We start from the raw sequence: 17,643 nt of genomic DNA, 5'->3' as shown, positions 1-17,643 counted from the left end.
GTCCTCAGATCGGTAGGGAAAGGAGTGGGGGTCCAAATCACTTTTATGAGGGAGATTATTTCTCATTCGAAGGCGCGAATTGCCAATGTTCAGGGAATGTTAAATCTCTACTTGCCTTTCGAGACTGAACTAAGTTCATCAATAAAACTTACAAATATGTAACTTGAATTTTACCTTTCGTTATAATAGTTCAATTTATGCGCAATGTACCAGGTTCAATTGTCGGTGTGTTTCAGACGTGGTTAATGAGTTTCAGACGTGGTTAATGAGGGGGGGGGGGTGTCCAACACGTATCACGTTTAGGGAAGGGCGTAATGAGTGCCAAAGGCACGAAATCTCTAAACAAAAATATCTAAGATGAAGCAAAATCGTGATTTTTGGGGGTTCTCTATTACAATTTTGTCTTCATATTTCAAGGTGAGATGATAGTCAAAATTGACATAATGTACATGTACATATCATAAACATGTAGATATTTTTGTAACAGTATATAAAGGAACCGGGAACAAATCCTGATTCTGAAGTTATGTTATATAAACTGGTGTTATAAACCGGATTTTCAAAGAATTTATGGTTTTTGCAACGTTTGATTAAAGTTTTCTGTAAGGTCACATCTATGTAGTTACATATATAAACAGAATGTTCATGAAAATGTTCCCTTTTAGAGTGGAATTAAGATATCGCGTGACATTTCTTTACAAAGATATCTAATTTTTAATCATGTCAAAAGTCAACAAAAAACTTAAAGTGATACAAAAAATGTATATAATTATGAATACTTGTTTTAGATCCTGTAGGCACTGTATTACAGAATTTTGATTTTATTTATCATACTTTTTGGTCGAATTACTACAGAATCTGGCCCGTACAGCATGCATTGGCAAACGAGGGAGTCTATAATCATAGAAGTATATATATATAATAATGATGATTATCATAAGTTATTATTACATTAAAAGTCATCATTATGGACACTACTACCCCTCCCCCGACCGGTCGCGGTAGCTCAATGGTAGAGCGTTCGCTTCGTAACCGGGAGGTCGTGAGTTCAAGCATCGTTCATGCGTCAAACCTAAGACGTTAAAATTGGTAGTGTTAATTGCTCCTTCGCCAAACGCTCGACATTTAGAAGTGAGAATCACGGATCTTTTGGATGTGACCTTATAAACGTATATCCCATGTCGTACATGTAGTAGGTGTTGGCACGATATTTCAAAGAACCCTCACTGCTACGACCCTGAACCCTATGGATACATTGGATAGGTCTAAATTCGTGGTACTCCGCTTAAAGCTGGTTACGTCTCAATATGAATAAAATATTCTCGACGGGACGTAAAATATATAATCAATCATCCAATCAATACTACCCCCCCCCTTTATTTTTTATTTTCTTGCAGCGATAATTTCAACGAAATGTGTGGATTCCCTGTCTATCCCATCCCAATGTCGATTAATGTCATCGTTTCACGCTTTTTTTGTAAGCTTTAGAGATTTGGCCTTATTTATTTAGCGTGGTGAGAATGATTGTTTGGATGTTTCAGAGTGTTTGATTGCCCGTGTGTATCAGAGTGTTTAGCTGGCTGCGTGTATCAGAGTATTTAATTGGCCATGTGAGTCAGAGTGTTCAATTACACGTGTGTATCAGAGTGTTCATTTGCCCGTGTGTGCCAGAGTGTTCAATTGCCTGTGTGTAAAGGAAAGTGTTCAATTGACCGTGTGTAAAGGAATGTGTTCAATTGCCTGTGTGTAAAGGAAAGTGTTCAATTGCTTGTGTGTAAAGGAAAGTGTTCAATTGCCCGTGTGTAAAGGAAAGTGTTCAATTGCCCGTGTGTAAAGGAAAGTGTTCAATTGCCTGTGTGTAAAGGAAAGTGTTCAATTGACTGTGTGTAAAGGAAAGTGTTCATTTGATAAGCAAAAATTCAAGGAGTGAATAAAACGATATTTCACAAATTTCGACCGCAGCAATGTCTTCTATGTTGTTTTTAGTACCAAATAGTAAATTTTCGTACTAAAATACCTATAACTGTAGAAGTGTTCAGTTGCAGGTGGGAAGTTAAGGTGTTCATTTGACACGCGTTACACGTATGTGTGTGTGTGTGTGTGTGTGTGTGTGTGTGTGTGTGTGTGTGTGTGTGCGTTTGTAAGCGCCTGAATCACGCTACACGAGTATGAACACACACCTTTTATCCCACTACATTTTTTCTTCCCACTACATGCACCCGTGTAGTGGGAAGTATTTCGTTCGGAAACGTTAACTCTCATCACACTCGATTCAAAAAATATAAAATAGTCATATGTGTCGGTTTCCGGTGTGTACGTGAATTTTGTCACACACAATCACGAGTCCTAAAGAACAGTTTACACACTTAGCTCCATTGCGTTAAATGCGCATGCGCAATGAGAATTTCCTGTTTAAAGATGGCGACAACTGTTCTCAGTAAGTATAATATTTACGTTGGTATTAGGGAATTATTTCGTTCTTTTCTAAAAGAGAGTTGTGGTAGAAGGCTAAGAAAAGGTCAGTCATAACAATTAGAGTTTAGAAAGAACTAATAGTGACGTCACATGAATGCTAAATTAAATATCCAAGGGGATATTTCTTGGTTAAAAAGTGTCTATTTTAAAATCAAGATTTGTTATTATAAATCTGACATTTTATTATCATCACTTATATTTATTTAATAACGGACCTGAATTTCAATAACTTTAGACCAGAATATTCAAAAAATCATATTTGTATAATCGACAAAATTAGTAAATCTAAGACAAAAATACAACTAGTGCAATTATATGGACAAGTATATATTCATTTAAAAAATAATAAGCAAGAAATACACACTGGCAAATTAATCTCTTTCACTCTGACATTTATCGTGATTTTAATTTTAAGGATTGATAGAATATAGAAGCTAATGCAGATCAACTTTTCTCAGAAAATATGTCATATTCACAAGGAAAGCGTGCAATAAGTGTTTCCAATTTATGTGATTTATTATGTCTTTTCCTTTCTTCATTCTAATTGTTTTGTTGATCGTAATATAAATCTGGAAAAAGAAGCAAGTTGTCCCAGGCAACCCTTTGTTTGTAATAAGGGCTACTGAATAGGTAATCCTTTGAGGAGAGACTACCAAAACTCATAAGTCACAAGCTCTGGCATAAATTTTGCAGGTCTTCATTTGTAGTGATTGGAGATTAATTGATTGTTAGAAAGAATTGGAAACTTGAGAATCAATTAATAAGTTATTAATTCCCTTTGAATTTCAGAGGAGAAAGATTGTGGTGAGAGAAATGAGAGAAAATAAACTTTTTAAAAAGCTTTTAAGTGCACTTTGTATCAGTTTGCATTCACTTATTAAACTATCATGCAGGGTTATAATACAGATGTTCAAGTGATATATTTAATCAATTTCATAATTGATAATAACAATTTATTAATTTGCTAGCAGATGATAAAAAATTTAACTGATTAGCAATTATTGGGGATCTTTTCAATCAGATTATCAATTTAATCAATCAATAGGTACATTACTTTGAATCATGGTACTATAATGAAAGATTTTTAAGCAAAACAATGACTATGTTGATATTGACTATGATATTCAAGCAACTGCCAAATACTTTCCCGATTATTATTAATTTGTGTAGAAAGAATGCATCCATTGATCATAAATTTAGCAAACAATCAATCTAATGCCCATTGTGAATTTAGCTGCATAACTGTAGCTTTCGTTAAGTTAAAACACTTGCAATTTATTGCACACAACACACAAACCTGTACAATGTTGGACTTACAGTATTTCTATTATTTCCTAACATGCACAAACATTGAAGACATTTCACTTCAACCTTGGAAAGTGAAGCATGTTAAATTTACATGCAGACAGAGAGTAGCATTTCTACCTGTAAACAAAACCATATAATTTCTCATATGAAAATATGAACTTTTGAAATATTGTGATGGTCAAAAGTAAATACATGTAGATCCAAAAATAGAAATACTGTTTGGCTTTAAACAAAAATATAGATTTTCCCTTTTGCTTCATGATCAGGCAGATGCAAAGGGAATGTAAATACTGCAGCACGGTGTCTTGCATGAGCAAGTGGTCTGTCAGAAATACCCGATTTTTTTCCTTAATTGATATTATTTGTATATCTATTAAACTCATTTCTTTACATTTTACATTTCGTCATTTTTGGTTATTTTCCGTAAATACATTTCGCGGGTTTTTGAGCTCATGCACCAGCGCTTAGTATATATACTACTACTGGTCAGTGTTCGGGCAATGCAAGATTCGTTAAAAGCAACAAAGGTCGCTTTTGTATTTCTGTGCTTAAATAGCCTTCCCTCCCACCCAGCCCATTTTCAGTTTTGAATTCATCTGTTTTCATTGGTGATTTTTCAGCTTTGTCAATTTGATGTTTGCTTATTAAAAGCGATCTTGTAACGAACGGAACCAACCTATTCACTTTTTCTGTTTTGTTTTATTATCAAATAGTCAAGAAAATATTTATTTTCGGACGAGGGCACTGAGGGAGAAAATAAAGGGACATGGACACGATTTGAGCTGAAAATTTTCAAATTTTATTTTTTCATTTCTAATGTTTAGAATGCTTAACTAAGGTATTTCTAATGGTCAGCAAAAATTTGAGTGTCAGTTGTCAAAGTACGTGGGAGATGCAGAGCTCACAATTCTTTGTAATAAACAAGGCTTGTGCCATGTTTTTGTTTACATAGGTTGAATATACTAGTAAATGTTTCGTTTAAAGCAGATAATTCTGAACACAATTAAATACTTTCTAGTGTTTGGCATCTCATTTTGGTTTAAACATGCTATTTTCTATTAAGCTATCTATATGTAAACAAAAATATGGCGCAAGCCTTGTTTACTTTACAAAGAATTGTGAGTGCTGTATCTCACTTGTAACTCAACAACTCCTATTCAAATTTTGGTTGACCATTAGAAATACTTTTGTTAAGCATTGTAAACAGTAAAAATGGAAAAATGAAATTTTAAAATTTTCAGCTCAAATCGTGTCCATGCCCCTTTATGATGTACTATTTCTAAATAAATATTTCTGATTACAATCATCAAATTACCTCAAATTCCATTTCTTAAATTCTCATCAGTACTATTTTTAGACAGCAATCCCAATCATGTGACACTCATATCAATGTCCAAAACAACCTGGTTTGTAATTGTAATTCCGGATGAATTTTAAACAGCTGGTAAGGGATGATTTAGAAAGCGTGAAACCTCCCTTAAATATAAATTCCTGATATATATGTTCTTATTTTCGTTGCCATAATCAAAAAATGAAATACCTTTTTAGAGCCAGTATGTCACTTTGTAAAAAAGAATTCAAAATAAAAATAAGTATTTAGGCCATGCCAATTTGTAATCTAGTTCGTCGGATTCGCCGCTTCTATTTGTAACAAATCCAAATTATAATATTATCAAAAAATAGTATCCGCCCGCGTGTTCAAAAATATCCGTAAATATTTTTTTTAATTTTTACAACAAGCGCACAAATAACCTTGATGTACATGCTGACAATGACAGAAACGCGGGCTCTCGAGAAATTTCCTAACAGTGTAATACGGTTAAGTTATTCATGATGTCTATCTTAATATGTACGATACTTCATAACACTGGATTGGAAGTTGTTCCTTATGCTGGAATCGAACTGGAAGCCGATGAAACTTTTGAAGCGCTATTCGATGCCACTATTTAAAGAACATTGATAGCATATGATTGATTGTTTGATTACCCTATATATTGACTGAAGTCTCTCTTGAGAATATTTCACTCACATGAAGACATTACCATTGCCGGTGAAGGGCTGCAAAATTTAGGCCTATGCTCAGCGCTTATGGCACTGAGGGATCTTTATCGTGCCAAACCTGCTGTGACAAGGATCTCAGTTTTTGCAGTCCTATCTGAAGGACCGCCCAATTCATTCGCCTCTTACAACAAGCAAGGGGTACTGATCGATGACTATTTTAAACCGGACCGACAGTTAACGACAAATTCACAAAAGGTTTGGTGATGTCATATCAAAATTCAAGAAAATTCTCAAAGCGATGCAATGGATATTGCATTTGCAATGAATGTCAAAACTGGATGTGTCCCTAGCAATATGCATATCTCTGAATCGAAAGTTTGTAGAAATGAAACTTAAATAAAATGCTTCAAAAAGACCTTATCAGTTAATGTTGCAAAGTACATGTATTAGGTATAAAGAAAATAAGTCTTTGAAACCTGAAATACTTCTTATTTATTGTAAACTATATCAACAAAGTTGAAAAATATTAAGTTTATGTGGTAAACAAATGATATCTGATGATTTTAGATCTTTATTTTTAGGCGCCCGCTTTTTAAAATCACACTTAATTCAATTAAAAATATTTATATTTCTTGTATTCGCTCGCCTCATAATTTTTATCTCCAAAATTAAAAATAATATTTGTGAAATAATTTCGCCCTCTCGCCTCACTTTTTTTGTTTGAAAATCCGAAGAACTATTTTACAAATTGGTGTGGCCTTACATATTTAATATCAATCATATAATAATAATTAATGAATATTACATAAAAACTAAATGTATACATAAACGCTCTTTCCTTCTAGTACATGTTCCCTACATACAATGTTTTATTACAGCCGAGTGCCAATTTGGTCAACATGTTTTATTGCTTATCCTGATTGACAGCTCTATTAGTTGGAACTGATCTAGTGTTTGCTTTCTTCGTTTCTTCTAAAACTGGGTTTAGCATATAAAGATTTCTCCAAGTCCACCCAACGTGCCAATCCTTGTTCTCAGATGACTACAAACCCCGTCCACAACTCGCATGCATTACACATAACACTTTACAACAAGAGCACTGTCCAAAATAAAATAAAATTCTTATGATGTGCAATGGGTTTTAGGTATATATACTCATGTAAAAAAGAAACTGTTCAGTGTAGCTAACTTTTCATAGATAATCGTTGATTAACTCACTGAAAACCACGTATATCAGCAGTTGGTCTGATTTCTTTTGCAAGTTCAAAAATGTGCTTTTTCATAAACCACTTAGCAGTTTAAAAAAGCGCAAACTGCCCAAACCCAGTATATACTTGGATGAATTAGATATTGAATTCATTCCTTAAATAGATCTGAATAAAATTGTTTTCAGGTCACATGTTGCCTCTCTTAAGGAATACATTCTGTAATTACAAGAATGTCTGCTTGCACCCGAGTCTGTTTCACTTGAATTGATCATTGTTCCAGGAATGTCCAGTTCTGCCAAGAATTCCAGATAAAGACTGCACTGTATCCCAGTTGCCTTTCAAAGATGGTCAGGGTACATGTAGTCACTGTAGAAATTCATGACAAATTACCATTTCACTTAAACTCATCATTGTTCCAGAAATGCACAGTTCTGCCCAGAACTCCAGATTTAAAGACTGCATCCCGGTTGCCTTTCAGTGATGATGGGGGTACATGTAGCCTGTCGAAAGTAATGACAAATTACCATATAGTCAAAACTAAAATATCCTAGAATAAGATAAAATTAAGTCTGGTCTATTTTGAAATCTTATAGGCAAAGAAAAATTGCTTTTAAGAATGTCTGATACATACACTTGATAAATTGTAATCTATCTATCCTGCTATCTGGCCACGATATTCAAATCTTAAAAGTACGTATTCCAAAGTTCTGCATGTTTACAAGATATTTACCTTACTCAGCTGTTACTATCAGTATCACGGTCACCATCCGTTTGTCAGTTTGTGATGTTGGAGCAAAGACGCATTGGGCCCAACATATCTGGGCATGAAATGTAATTCGAAGTATCTCTCCTGATCAATCATTGAGTAAATACTCATCATGTATGATCAATCTATGCTCAGAGTCCAATTCCAAACAACAGGGTCTACAACGTTAATTTGACCTCGATCTGCATTCACTTCCTGTGAAAGTGAAAGTAGCCCAGTAGGCACTGAAATCATGGCTGCTGCATGCTGGTGAGTGAACTGAACTTAGTGAACATGAGCAGCATTGTGGATCGGGACTAATCAGAATTGTAATCCTGTATATTGAAGTGTTGTATAAATCACCATAATCGTAAACAATGGAGGTTATTTGTTTTATCAAAATTAAGTTTGGAAATATGTTGGAGGTTAACAGGTTAAACCTTGTTCCGGGTAGCATATACATATCAATATTTTACTTCAACAGTTCAATACTTGTATCTATGAATACATAGCAAATTGCAAATTTAGTGTAATTTCAATTAGTGAGAGAGTGCAGGACTTTGTCGCAAAAATCAATCCTCTGCTGTCATAGTAAAGCTGAATGGTCAGATATTTTATCAGTATTATAGTCTGTATATGTATGGGCAGTGATGGTTCTGTCACTTCTGCATAATTTCAAGGTACGTGGTGGGTACAGTAATTCTGTGGCGGTGTATGGCTGGCATCAGTCCCTAAACTACCTTGTAGAAGTATGTTAGTCTAATGTTACAGCATCTGTCTTGAAGTGTTGGTTGTTTGAAATCTCTGAATATTGCACTGATACATTCTGCTACTCGGTTGGTATGGTCAGAGAGATAACTCTTGCTCCGATGATTTGGACTCTCTCAATGTTGCTGATGTCCTTAGTGTAGTAAGGATCCCATACAAAAGATACGTACTCTAAGATAGGTCATATTAATGAGATATAGGTATTTCGTCGGCTTCCTTTGGGGCAGTTTTGTAGATTTCTTCACAGATATAGCCTAGGTTTGAATCAGCCTTCTTGGTGATGTTAGAAATTTGTGTTCCCCGCTTTAGGTCTTCAGATGGTAATTCCTAAGTACAGGTTTGATGGAACTTGTTGGAGGATGGATGAATGTATTTTATTTGGTCCTGCCATTGTGCATAATTTTTTTGTAATAAACAGAGCCTTTAACGATATGAGATTTGTAACATCTGCCCCAACCCCTCAATTGTCCCCCCTTCCTCACTTGACAGTGTGTTTGACCCCCATTCTATAGTCAAACATGCATACATATAGTAAAGTGTAGATATTTTTATCCACCAAACAGTTGAACTTTTTTATAAGTTTAAACATAACATATTGTTATAATGTTTTAATTTTTAATTCCAATCTTGTGTTTCTGATTATACTAGTTGAATACCCGCACAAGCACGAGAAATCACACTTTACACATAAATAATGACAGTGTAAGAGAAAATAAAACTAATTAATGCAGTATTGAGCTATTTCACCATGGATTGAACAATATTGACCAAGCATCGAACAACTATGCAGTAAAAGTTTAGAATAAAAAGAATTTCTTATCTTATGAAAATAAATCACAGATCCAAAGAATTAAAAATATTAATTTAACATATATATCTATGTCCATGTAAATTCTTCAATTAACAATCGGAACTTCTGTGTTAAGGGTTATTGATCAGTAAGGGGTTCTTTATCGTGCCAGCACCTACCGTAGCATGGGACTTTAGTTTTTAAATGCATTATCAAAGAGACCCACAATTTGAGCGCTTGGAGTAGTACTGTATCTGTTGCTTTGTTTATTTTTAAAAGTTTATTTTACTAATAGATGTATTTGAAGTTATAAATATGAATAAAAGAAAAAAACGTGCATTAAAAATGTTCTTTTCATGGTGAATTTGTGTCTGGTCCATGGTGAAATGAATATTATACGAAACTCTGTTTAGCTACCCGAACATCTGGAAATTTCCTTTAAAACTAAAATTGTGGATAGAAGATACAAATTCGCGCATTTTATAGATTTAACAATTATCGCATCCTAATTCGCCCAATCCTATGCATACTTTAAATCAATTTCCTATTGACATATTCACTATTAACAGATTTATGTAATATATTGCTATATGTTGTCATCTCCAAATGACTTAGATCCGCCAAAGCATGTCCACCACTTTACACTCATTTTTGCTATTTCGGGGTAGTTTATCGAAAATGAAAGTAGGTTTTCAATTAATTTCACAATAATTGCTGATCAGGTAGAGTTCAATTATAGTTTATAGGGACATCATCTCATATGTGGTTGAAATTTTAAAGGTGCAAGCAATAACTCATTTGCAAGCATTTCTTAGTTTATTGGCAAAATTTATTCATGTATAAGTATAGATATCTGCTATCTTATAATTGGTCGACTACAAATGAAAACATTTCAGTTGAGAGCGAAAGTTTCGGTTATGTGGGGATCTTCAACAAATTATCTTAGTTTCTTGTTTCATGTTCTATATCATATGCATAGTAGTTTATCAGGCTCAGCTCTAGCTGATACACATGTCATGGACAAGGTGAGACAGCATCTGGAACCTAGGGCTGCCTTGTGCTCAGAGCCAAGATATCTCTATCCAGGCCCATCGTCAAGGAGCTATCTCGCCCTTAAATTTGAAATCATAAATTTTCCAATTAATTTTGTATGTATTAAAATACATTTATGAATTAACAATGCGATAATCAATAAATATTTTTTCGTAAATAATACAAAATAGTAATATTTAGTCTAATACCTCCTCTTTTCGCCAATCCCAGTAAAGTTAAATGTATTATGTAATTCCCTGTTCCCATTTGTTATAAAAGGGAAGGAAATGGGCCAGTCCTTTGTGAAGTTCAAAACAGGTTCATTGTGAACAGGTTTGGCACATAAAAGAATCCCCACTGCTTAAAGGCCATAAGTGCCTAAGAAGGGGTCTAAATCCCTGACATTTGACAATATGTGTATCAATAGGAGTGAGATATTATTGAGTGGGATGTGCAGCGGTACTCACACAATTATTTTCTACTAGCCTTTCTTAACATTTCATGCTTCTAGTTGAAAACCATACTTCAATTTTGAGTAATTATACTTCTTTCAGAAGATGAATCATGATGATCCCTTTGATCTCAAAAAGCCAAAGAAATCAGAGAAAAAGGTATGAAACAGTGTGTTTAGTTTTCTGTATAGTGTTTTATGTGTAGTAGATGGCCTGAGACATAATTGTACTCGTATTTAGATATCCTGAAAGCTTTATAGGATTTTACATAATAACTATGCATATTGCCAAATATTTGACATATGTCATTGTTAATAATCTGATCAGAAATCTAGTTGTAACTTTTTCCATAAAGCAATCTTCATTTTGTGTGACTATTTTAGGCTATAAAAGTAATCTATTGTTATATCTGTTAATATGTTGAACATGTACATTCATTATTTTATACTTTGAAATTAACTTGGCAATGTATGTTTATAGCATAGTAAAATCACGAGGATGGTCAAGAAGATCATTTTTGCATTCAAAGAGTTACTTACAAACTTGAGTGATGCATTCTATGTTGCCTTTTTTTTTTTTTTTATTTTTTTTTTTATAGATCTCTGTATTTTTTTCAGATGTAATGCTACTATAGACTTATAAATTTTACCTTGTTTCTTCTGAAAATTTTCATTGAAACTATTCAAACATTATACACTCAGGTATGTGGTTTCTTAATGCTTGTCAATTATCTCATATGGAGATGTCACCAAGACCAGTGAAGGGCTTCAAATTCAGGCCTTTGCTCAGCCATTAAACAGTGAGGGTTCTTTAGCATGCCACACCCACTGTGACAATGGATATCTGTTTTTAAAGTCATCTCTGAGGACCTGTGACATTCACACCTGATACCAAGCGTTTGGCTATGGAACTGTCACTACCTGTTTTAATGACTTAGGTTTGTCGCGGCCAGGATTCTAACCCCGACCTTCCACATGCGAGGCGAATGCTATAACCTCTAGGCCACCGTGGCAGTTTGTGTTTTGATACTACCTGAATGTCACTACAATGTTTCGTATAAGAATCTATGTGTATACTGATATGTGTGTCTTAGAAAGAGTGGAAAAAGGAGGTAAACATCAGGATTCACCTGAATTTCAAATTAAAGTACTCTTTTACTTTCAGGGAAAATGTCCTAGCATGATGAGAAAATAGCGAACAGTGCTATTGCCTCACATAGAGAAACCAGTAAGGAGAATGATGCATTTTCAGGTATAAGAAATTAATACTAGAGAGAGATCCTTTACTTTAACAAGAATACAACATTTGTAATTTGACACTACCTGAATGTCACTACATGTGTGTTAGAATCTATATCTATATATATATATATATATATATATATACTATCTGTGTGTCTTAGAAAGTGGAAGGAGAGAGAGAGCAGAGAGAGAGAGAGAGCATCTTTTAATCCTTTAGTATAACATGAATACAACTTGTGTGTTTTGACACTACATGAATGTCACTACATGTGTCTAAGAATATATGTGTATTATAATTTGTGTGTCTTAGAAAGAGTGGAAGAAGGAGGTAAACATCAGGATTTACTTTTACTTTCAGGGAAAATGTCCAAGCATGATGAGAAAATAGGGAACAGTGCCATTGTCTCACTTAGAGAAGCCAGTGAGGAGACTGATGCATTTTCAGGTATAAGAAATTCAATACTTCTTGTTGTTAGCAACAATGAGAGAGAGAGAGATAGAGAGAGGGGAGAGAGATAGAGAGAAAATTATCCTTTAGTTTAATTTGAATTAAAAAAGAATTACATTTAGACACGTGAATGTCACTACATGTGTTTAAAAAAAATTGTCATTTTGAAAGAGAGGGAAGATGTTAGAAAAGGAGAGAGAGAGAGAGAGAGAGAGAGAGAGAGAGAGAGAGAGAGAGAGAGAGAGAGGGAGGGAGAGAGAATTATCCTTTAGTTTAACTTGAATTAAAAAAATTACATTTAGACACCTGAATGTCACTACATGTGTGTAAAAAAAATTTGTCATTTTGAAAGAGAGGGAAGATGTTAAAAAAGGAGAGAGAGAGAGAGAGAGAGAGAGAGAGAGAGAGAGAGAGAGAGAGAATTATCCTTTAGTTTAACTTGAATTAAAAAAAATTACATTTAGACACCTGGATCCAGTTGCACGAACGTTAAAGTTAACTGGCCGTTAAAATTTAGTTAACGCGCCATTAAAGTTAACGGCAAGTTAAACGGGTTGCACGAAATTTAACTGACGGTTAACGCTCCGTTAAGTTGCTAATTTAACAGACAGATTTAACTGAGGTACGGGAGGTACATTAAACTATTTAACTAACAGTTAAAACAGGAATGGCGGACTTTTTATTGTTTGGCAACTTGTGGGAGGAAAGAAAAGAGCGGATATACAGAGAAAAACAAAGCATGGAAGACCTCAGCGATAAACAAATAACCTCAAGATTTCGATTTAAGCGCGAGTCTATTGAATTTATCTCGGACCTTTTGATACAACAATTGTCTAAAATAAAAAATAATATCAAGCAAAATAAAAGGGATGATAAATACTAAAGATGGTCTTTGGTCCAAACTTCAAAATTCTAAATCTTTGGAGGTCCCGAGTGTTGGGTGTTAGTCCTTCATCAGTTGTTCAAGCTTGCAATCACTTATACTGTCAAGGGGGGGGGGGGTTCAAGATATCTTTCTATGAAAATGACTAAACTTTATCATACGTTTAAAATTAACGGAAATTAAAGAAAATAAACCTTGCTCCCCCCCCCCCTTACAAAAATGTCTGATGCCGGAATGCAAGGTGGTCGATATAAATGACGTCACAATTTTGTAATATGTGTGGTGATGATGAGCTGTTTACTTGCACAGTGTAGGCCTAGTCTGAAGCGAGTTAAAGACCTTTGAAGGTTGATCTCATCGAGAATTCATTCGGAAATGTAGCAGACAGAATGTTTATTTCGTTTGTGAATGAAATAACTGGATTTTTCTAACAACATACTAGACTATTACACAGCTCTCAAATCTCAATGCAGTGAAAGGGGTTTTATAGAGCCTTGCAGGTTTATAAAGGGGCTATGCATACATGTATGATACCAGTCTCACTACCGTAAGTACTCTTAGTTTAATATCGATATATATATTTATATTCACATTTAATGCAAGAAAATTTAAGTTTGTGTTATAATTAGCTCTGAAAATACATTAGGCCCTAAATGGCACCTCCATGCTCTTTATATGACGTCATCAGTTTGTGTGTGTTTTGTCAAACGACAACGTAAATAGAAGATAGACTGTCAACATTCTTATAAAATGAACTTGTAAATAATATTAAATGCAATTTCAGTGCTTCATATATAAGAATTATTATATAATAATTAAGAGTTTAATTGCATAAAGTCATACATAGGCCACGAATGCGTATATTACGGTATTACAATGTATATATATGTACCTGCAGGGGGTGGCATTGACGACTCGAAGCCACCGACAATGCCACTGAAGTTTGGCCTGTCTTTCATCATTCCGATGATTTTCTCCTCAGCGGCAGTCGGTGGCTTAGGCGGGGGGCCTCCACCTGTCATCTTCAACGACTTCTTCGCTTCGCTGAAGGTCTTCTTTGCCCCCTGCTGCAAATTCCCCCACTTAAACTTGACCTGATCTACTGTCCTCCTCTGCACACCCATTGCATTGAAGTTTTCGGTCAGCTCCTGCCATTTTGCGTTTTTCTTAGCGTTAGTTATTAGATTCGAATGCTTGGCCTTTAAAATATGTTCATTTTTTTCAACAAAATCCGTCAGCGTGCTTATCTCTGCTAGGCTCCAATTACAACTTCTGCTCTTCTTTAAAATAGTGGCCATCTTTTTTTTTCAGTAGGGAAGGTAAAATGCACGTGCAGACGGATTTAACGAAAGTTTAACAGAGTTTTCTCTGTTAAATAATAGTTAGTTAATTAGGAGTTAATAACTTTTCGTGCAACTCAATTTTAACTATCTATTAGCTAACTAACAGTTTAAAATTTAACTATTAGTTACGGACTTAACTCGAAGATAATTTAACTAACGTTCGTGCAACTGGATCCTGAATGTCAGTACATGTGTGTAAAAAAAATTGTCATTTTGAAAGAGAGGGAAGATGTTAAAAAAGGAGAGAGAGAGAGAAAGAGAGGAGAGAGAGAGAATTATCCTTTAGTTTAACTTGAATTAAAAAAAATTACATTTAGACACCTGAATGTCACTACATGTGTGTAAAATTTTTTGTCATTTTGAAAGAGAGGGAAGATGTTAAAAAAGGAGAGAGAGAGAGAGAGAGAGAGAGAGAGAGAGAGAGAGAGAGAGAGAGAGAGAGAGAGAGAGAGCATCTTTTAATCCTTTAGAATAACATGAATACAACTTGTGTGTTTTGACACTACATGAATGTCACTACATGTGTATAAGAATCTATGTGTATTATAATTTGTGTGTCTTAGAAAGAGGGAAGAAGGAGGTAAACATCAGGATTCACTTTTACTTTCAGGGAAAATGTCCAAGCATGATGAGAAAATAGGGAACAGTGCCATTGTCTCACTTAGAGAAGCCAGTGAGGAGAATGATGCATTTTCAGGTATAAAAACTTAAATACTTCATGCTGTTAGCAACAATGAGAGAGAGAGAGAGAGATAGAGAGAGGTGAGAGAGAGAGAAAATTATCCTTTAGTTTAACTTGAATTTAAAAAAAATTACATTTAGACACCTGGGGCCCGTTTTACAAAAAGTCGTAAATCTTAAGTCCTAAGTCATAAATTTGAAGAACTTACGACAGACCGTAGGACCGTTTTACAAAATGTATCGTAATCGTATATCGTAAATTCTTTTGTCGCAAGTCGTATATGGAACTCTTCAGCTCATGAAGTTGTAGAATTGAACATAGATATTGCGCGAAACCCGACGCTTTGACGTGCAGCCACTGGGGAGGAAAGAAAATTGGAGCAAATTAACTTTGAATTATATATTTGCATTGCTAATTAAGCGAAGTAAATTTATTCAATTCAATCTATTGATTTACCAAACATGTTGGCATACAATCTTAATTGATACATTAATTAATAAACTACTAATTCATACTAACAGTGAAACGACTACCTAAATTGGGATGGGATAGACAGGGAATCCACACACTTTGAAGAAAATATCGCCAAAATAAATCAAGGGGAGGAGGGGGCCTGACTGTAGCCAAAACCTGTTAATTGAATGTTAACCATTTGAAGCTGATCAATACATGTACATATAAACAATTCTTGATTACTGCATAGCATGTTATGAGCAAGTATTTTGTTTTTACATACATTGTATATACAAATGCACATGCATTTATATTCGAGTTACAAGACTAAGGTGGGGTGGGGGTGGGTGGGGTCAGATTGCTAATTATAAGTTAGTTGTGCTAATACATGCATATTATATGAATAATTAGACTTATTATTTGATCTCAAATTATATATATTCCTAATTATCTTAATATTAGTTACAGATTTCCAATATCAAGGAAATTAACTTGATTTTTTAAAAGTTAGATTTTAAATAAGAGTTATTCTTGTGTATTATAATATACATGATATACATGTACTAGGCGATATAAAATAATAATTTTACAGGTACATGGCTGTATCAAGTGGTCTAATATAGGACGGAAAGGTGAATCTTTGCAGTTCGTTAATGGCTATATAACAAGCAATATGATGGATGATGGTACTTGTTAAGGGGGGGGGGGGCATTCAATCACACGTTTAAAAAAATGCAACACCGTCTATTTTTTCATAAATACTAATAACTGGTATAATGGGGGAATGTAGTTATTAATTAATTAATTCACTCACAATTTCTTTTTCCATTTGAAATACATTACAAACATACTAATAGGCCTAACTGATAATTTAATGGATGGGGGCGGATGTGGAAAAGGGTTAGGGATTAATTCACTCACAATTTTTCCCCAATACAGTGTCTTTCTCATACATACTAATAATTGGTATAAATCTACCATGATATTGGATAAAACCGTGCATATAAATGATGTACTAGTACATGTAAGTGCATACATGTATGATATAGGCGTACATAACTAGGCCTACGTGGATGGGTGCGTCGAAATATAAGATCTAATATGACATGCATATTCTTTTTAAAAATGCTTGAAGTAGTCAACATCATCATGATCATTGGAAAAAGTATGGTCTATGCGGGAATATACAAACATTGTAAAAAACATTGCAATGGGTCCTATGGCACACACTTGCTACATTTGTTTGATCCGCGCACTGACGGAAATACCACATTTTGTGTGACGCAGTCATCAGAGGAAGTGATGCATTGTAGTAAACAAAGGAGGCAGGACAGGCCTTTATGTGTGCAGACAATAATGAATCATGGTATGTACTTGAATAACAGCTGGTACAGCCTTGCTTAGGTTTGTAGGATGCTCTACGTCTCCCGGCACTAAATTTGTTAACTCGTAGAGATACCGCCTGGGCAAACGATACCTCTCGACTACCTCAACATCACTGAGGTAGTCCAACGGATTATTTCTATCGCGAAACACCCGCAGCACACGTTTTTTATGAGTCTCATTCATAACATTAAACATTAGAAATGCAGCCATGTTGAATTATTTTAATAACCATAGTAACAAAGATTTTATGGAGCACTTGCGACAAAACTTGGGACATAGGGTCGCCCCCGGGCTGTCGTAGACTTAAGGCTGAATTTCATCGTAACTTGTAAATCCTAAATCTTTGTAAAACGGTCTCACATCGTAAGTTATGTCTTACGACTAATTTTAAGACTTACGACCTTTTGTAAAACGGGCCCCTGAATGTC

General features: G+C 34.6%; 2 long non-coding RNA genes across 4 annotated transcripts in view; one reads left to right on the top strand and one right to left on the bottom strand.

Moving 5' to 3' along the window:
• Positions 1-5,366: 5,366 nt before the first annotated feature.
• Positions 5,367-7,955, bottom strand: LOC130049799 (uncharacterized). Its single transcript, XR_008798138.1, has 2 exons — positions 7,723-7,955; positions 5,367-7,492 (listed from the first exon to the last, which is right to left on the bottom strand). It is a non-coding gene; the product is annotated as an uncharacterized LOC130049799 (long non-coding RNA).
• Positions 7,926-17,643, top strand: part of LOC125681759 (uncharacterized) — a 12,122-nt gene continuing 2,404 nt past the window's right edge. Inside the window, exons 1-5 of one of the 3 annotated variants that reach the window (XR_008798136.1) lie at positions 7,926-8,007; positions 10,882-10,938; positions 11,944-12,030; positions 12,379-12,465; positions 15,305-15,391. This is a non-coding gene — a long non-coding RNA (uncharacterized LOC125681759). Of the gene's footprint in view, positions 8,121-10,881; positions 10,939-11,943; positions 12,031-12,378; positions 12,466-15,304; positions 15,392-17,643 lie in introns of all 3 variants that reach the window. The other 2 variants (XR_008798135.1, XR_008798137.1) reach the window with 2 other exon arrangements.

This window comes from Ostrea edulis, chromosome 8 (genome assembly GCF_947568905.1).
Source record: "Ostrea edulis chromosome 8, xbOstEdul1.1, whole genome shotgun sequence".
NCBI classification, from domain to species: Eukaryota; Metazoa; Mollusca; class Bivalvia; order Ostreida; family Ostreidae; genus Ostrea; species Ostrea edulis.
The sequence above is the reverse complement of the archived record's forward strand: the minus strand, read 5'-3'. Positions and strand labels throughout refer to the sequence as shown.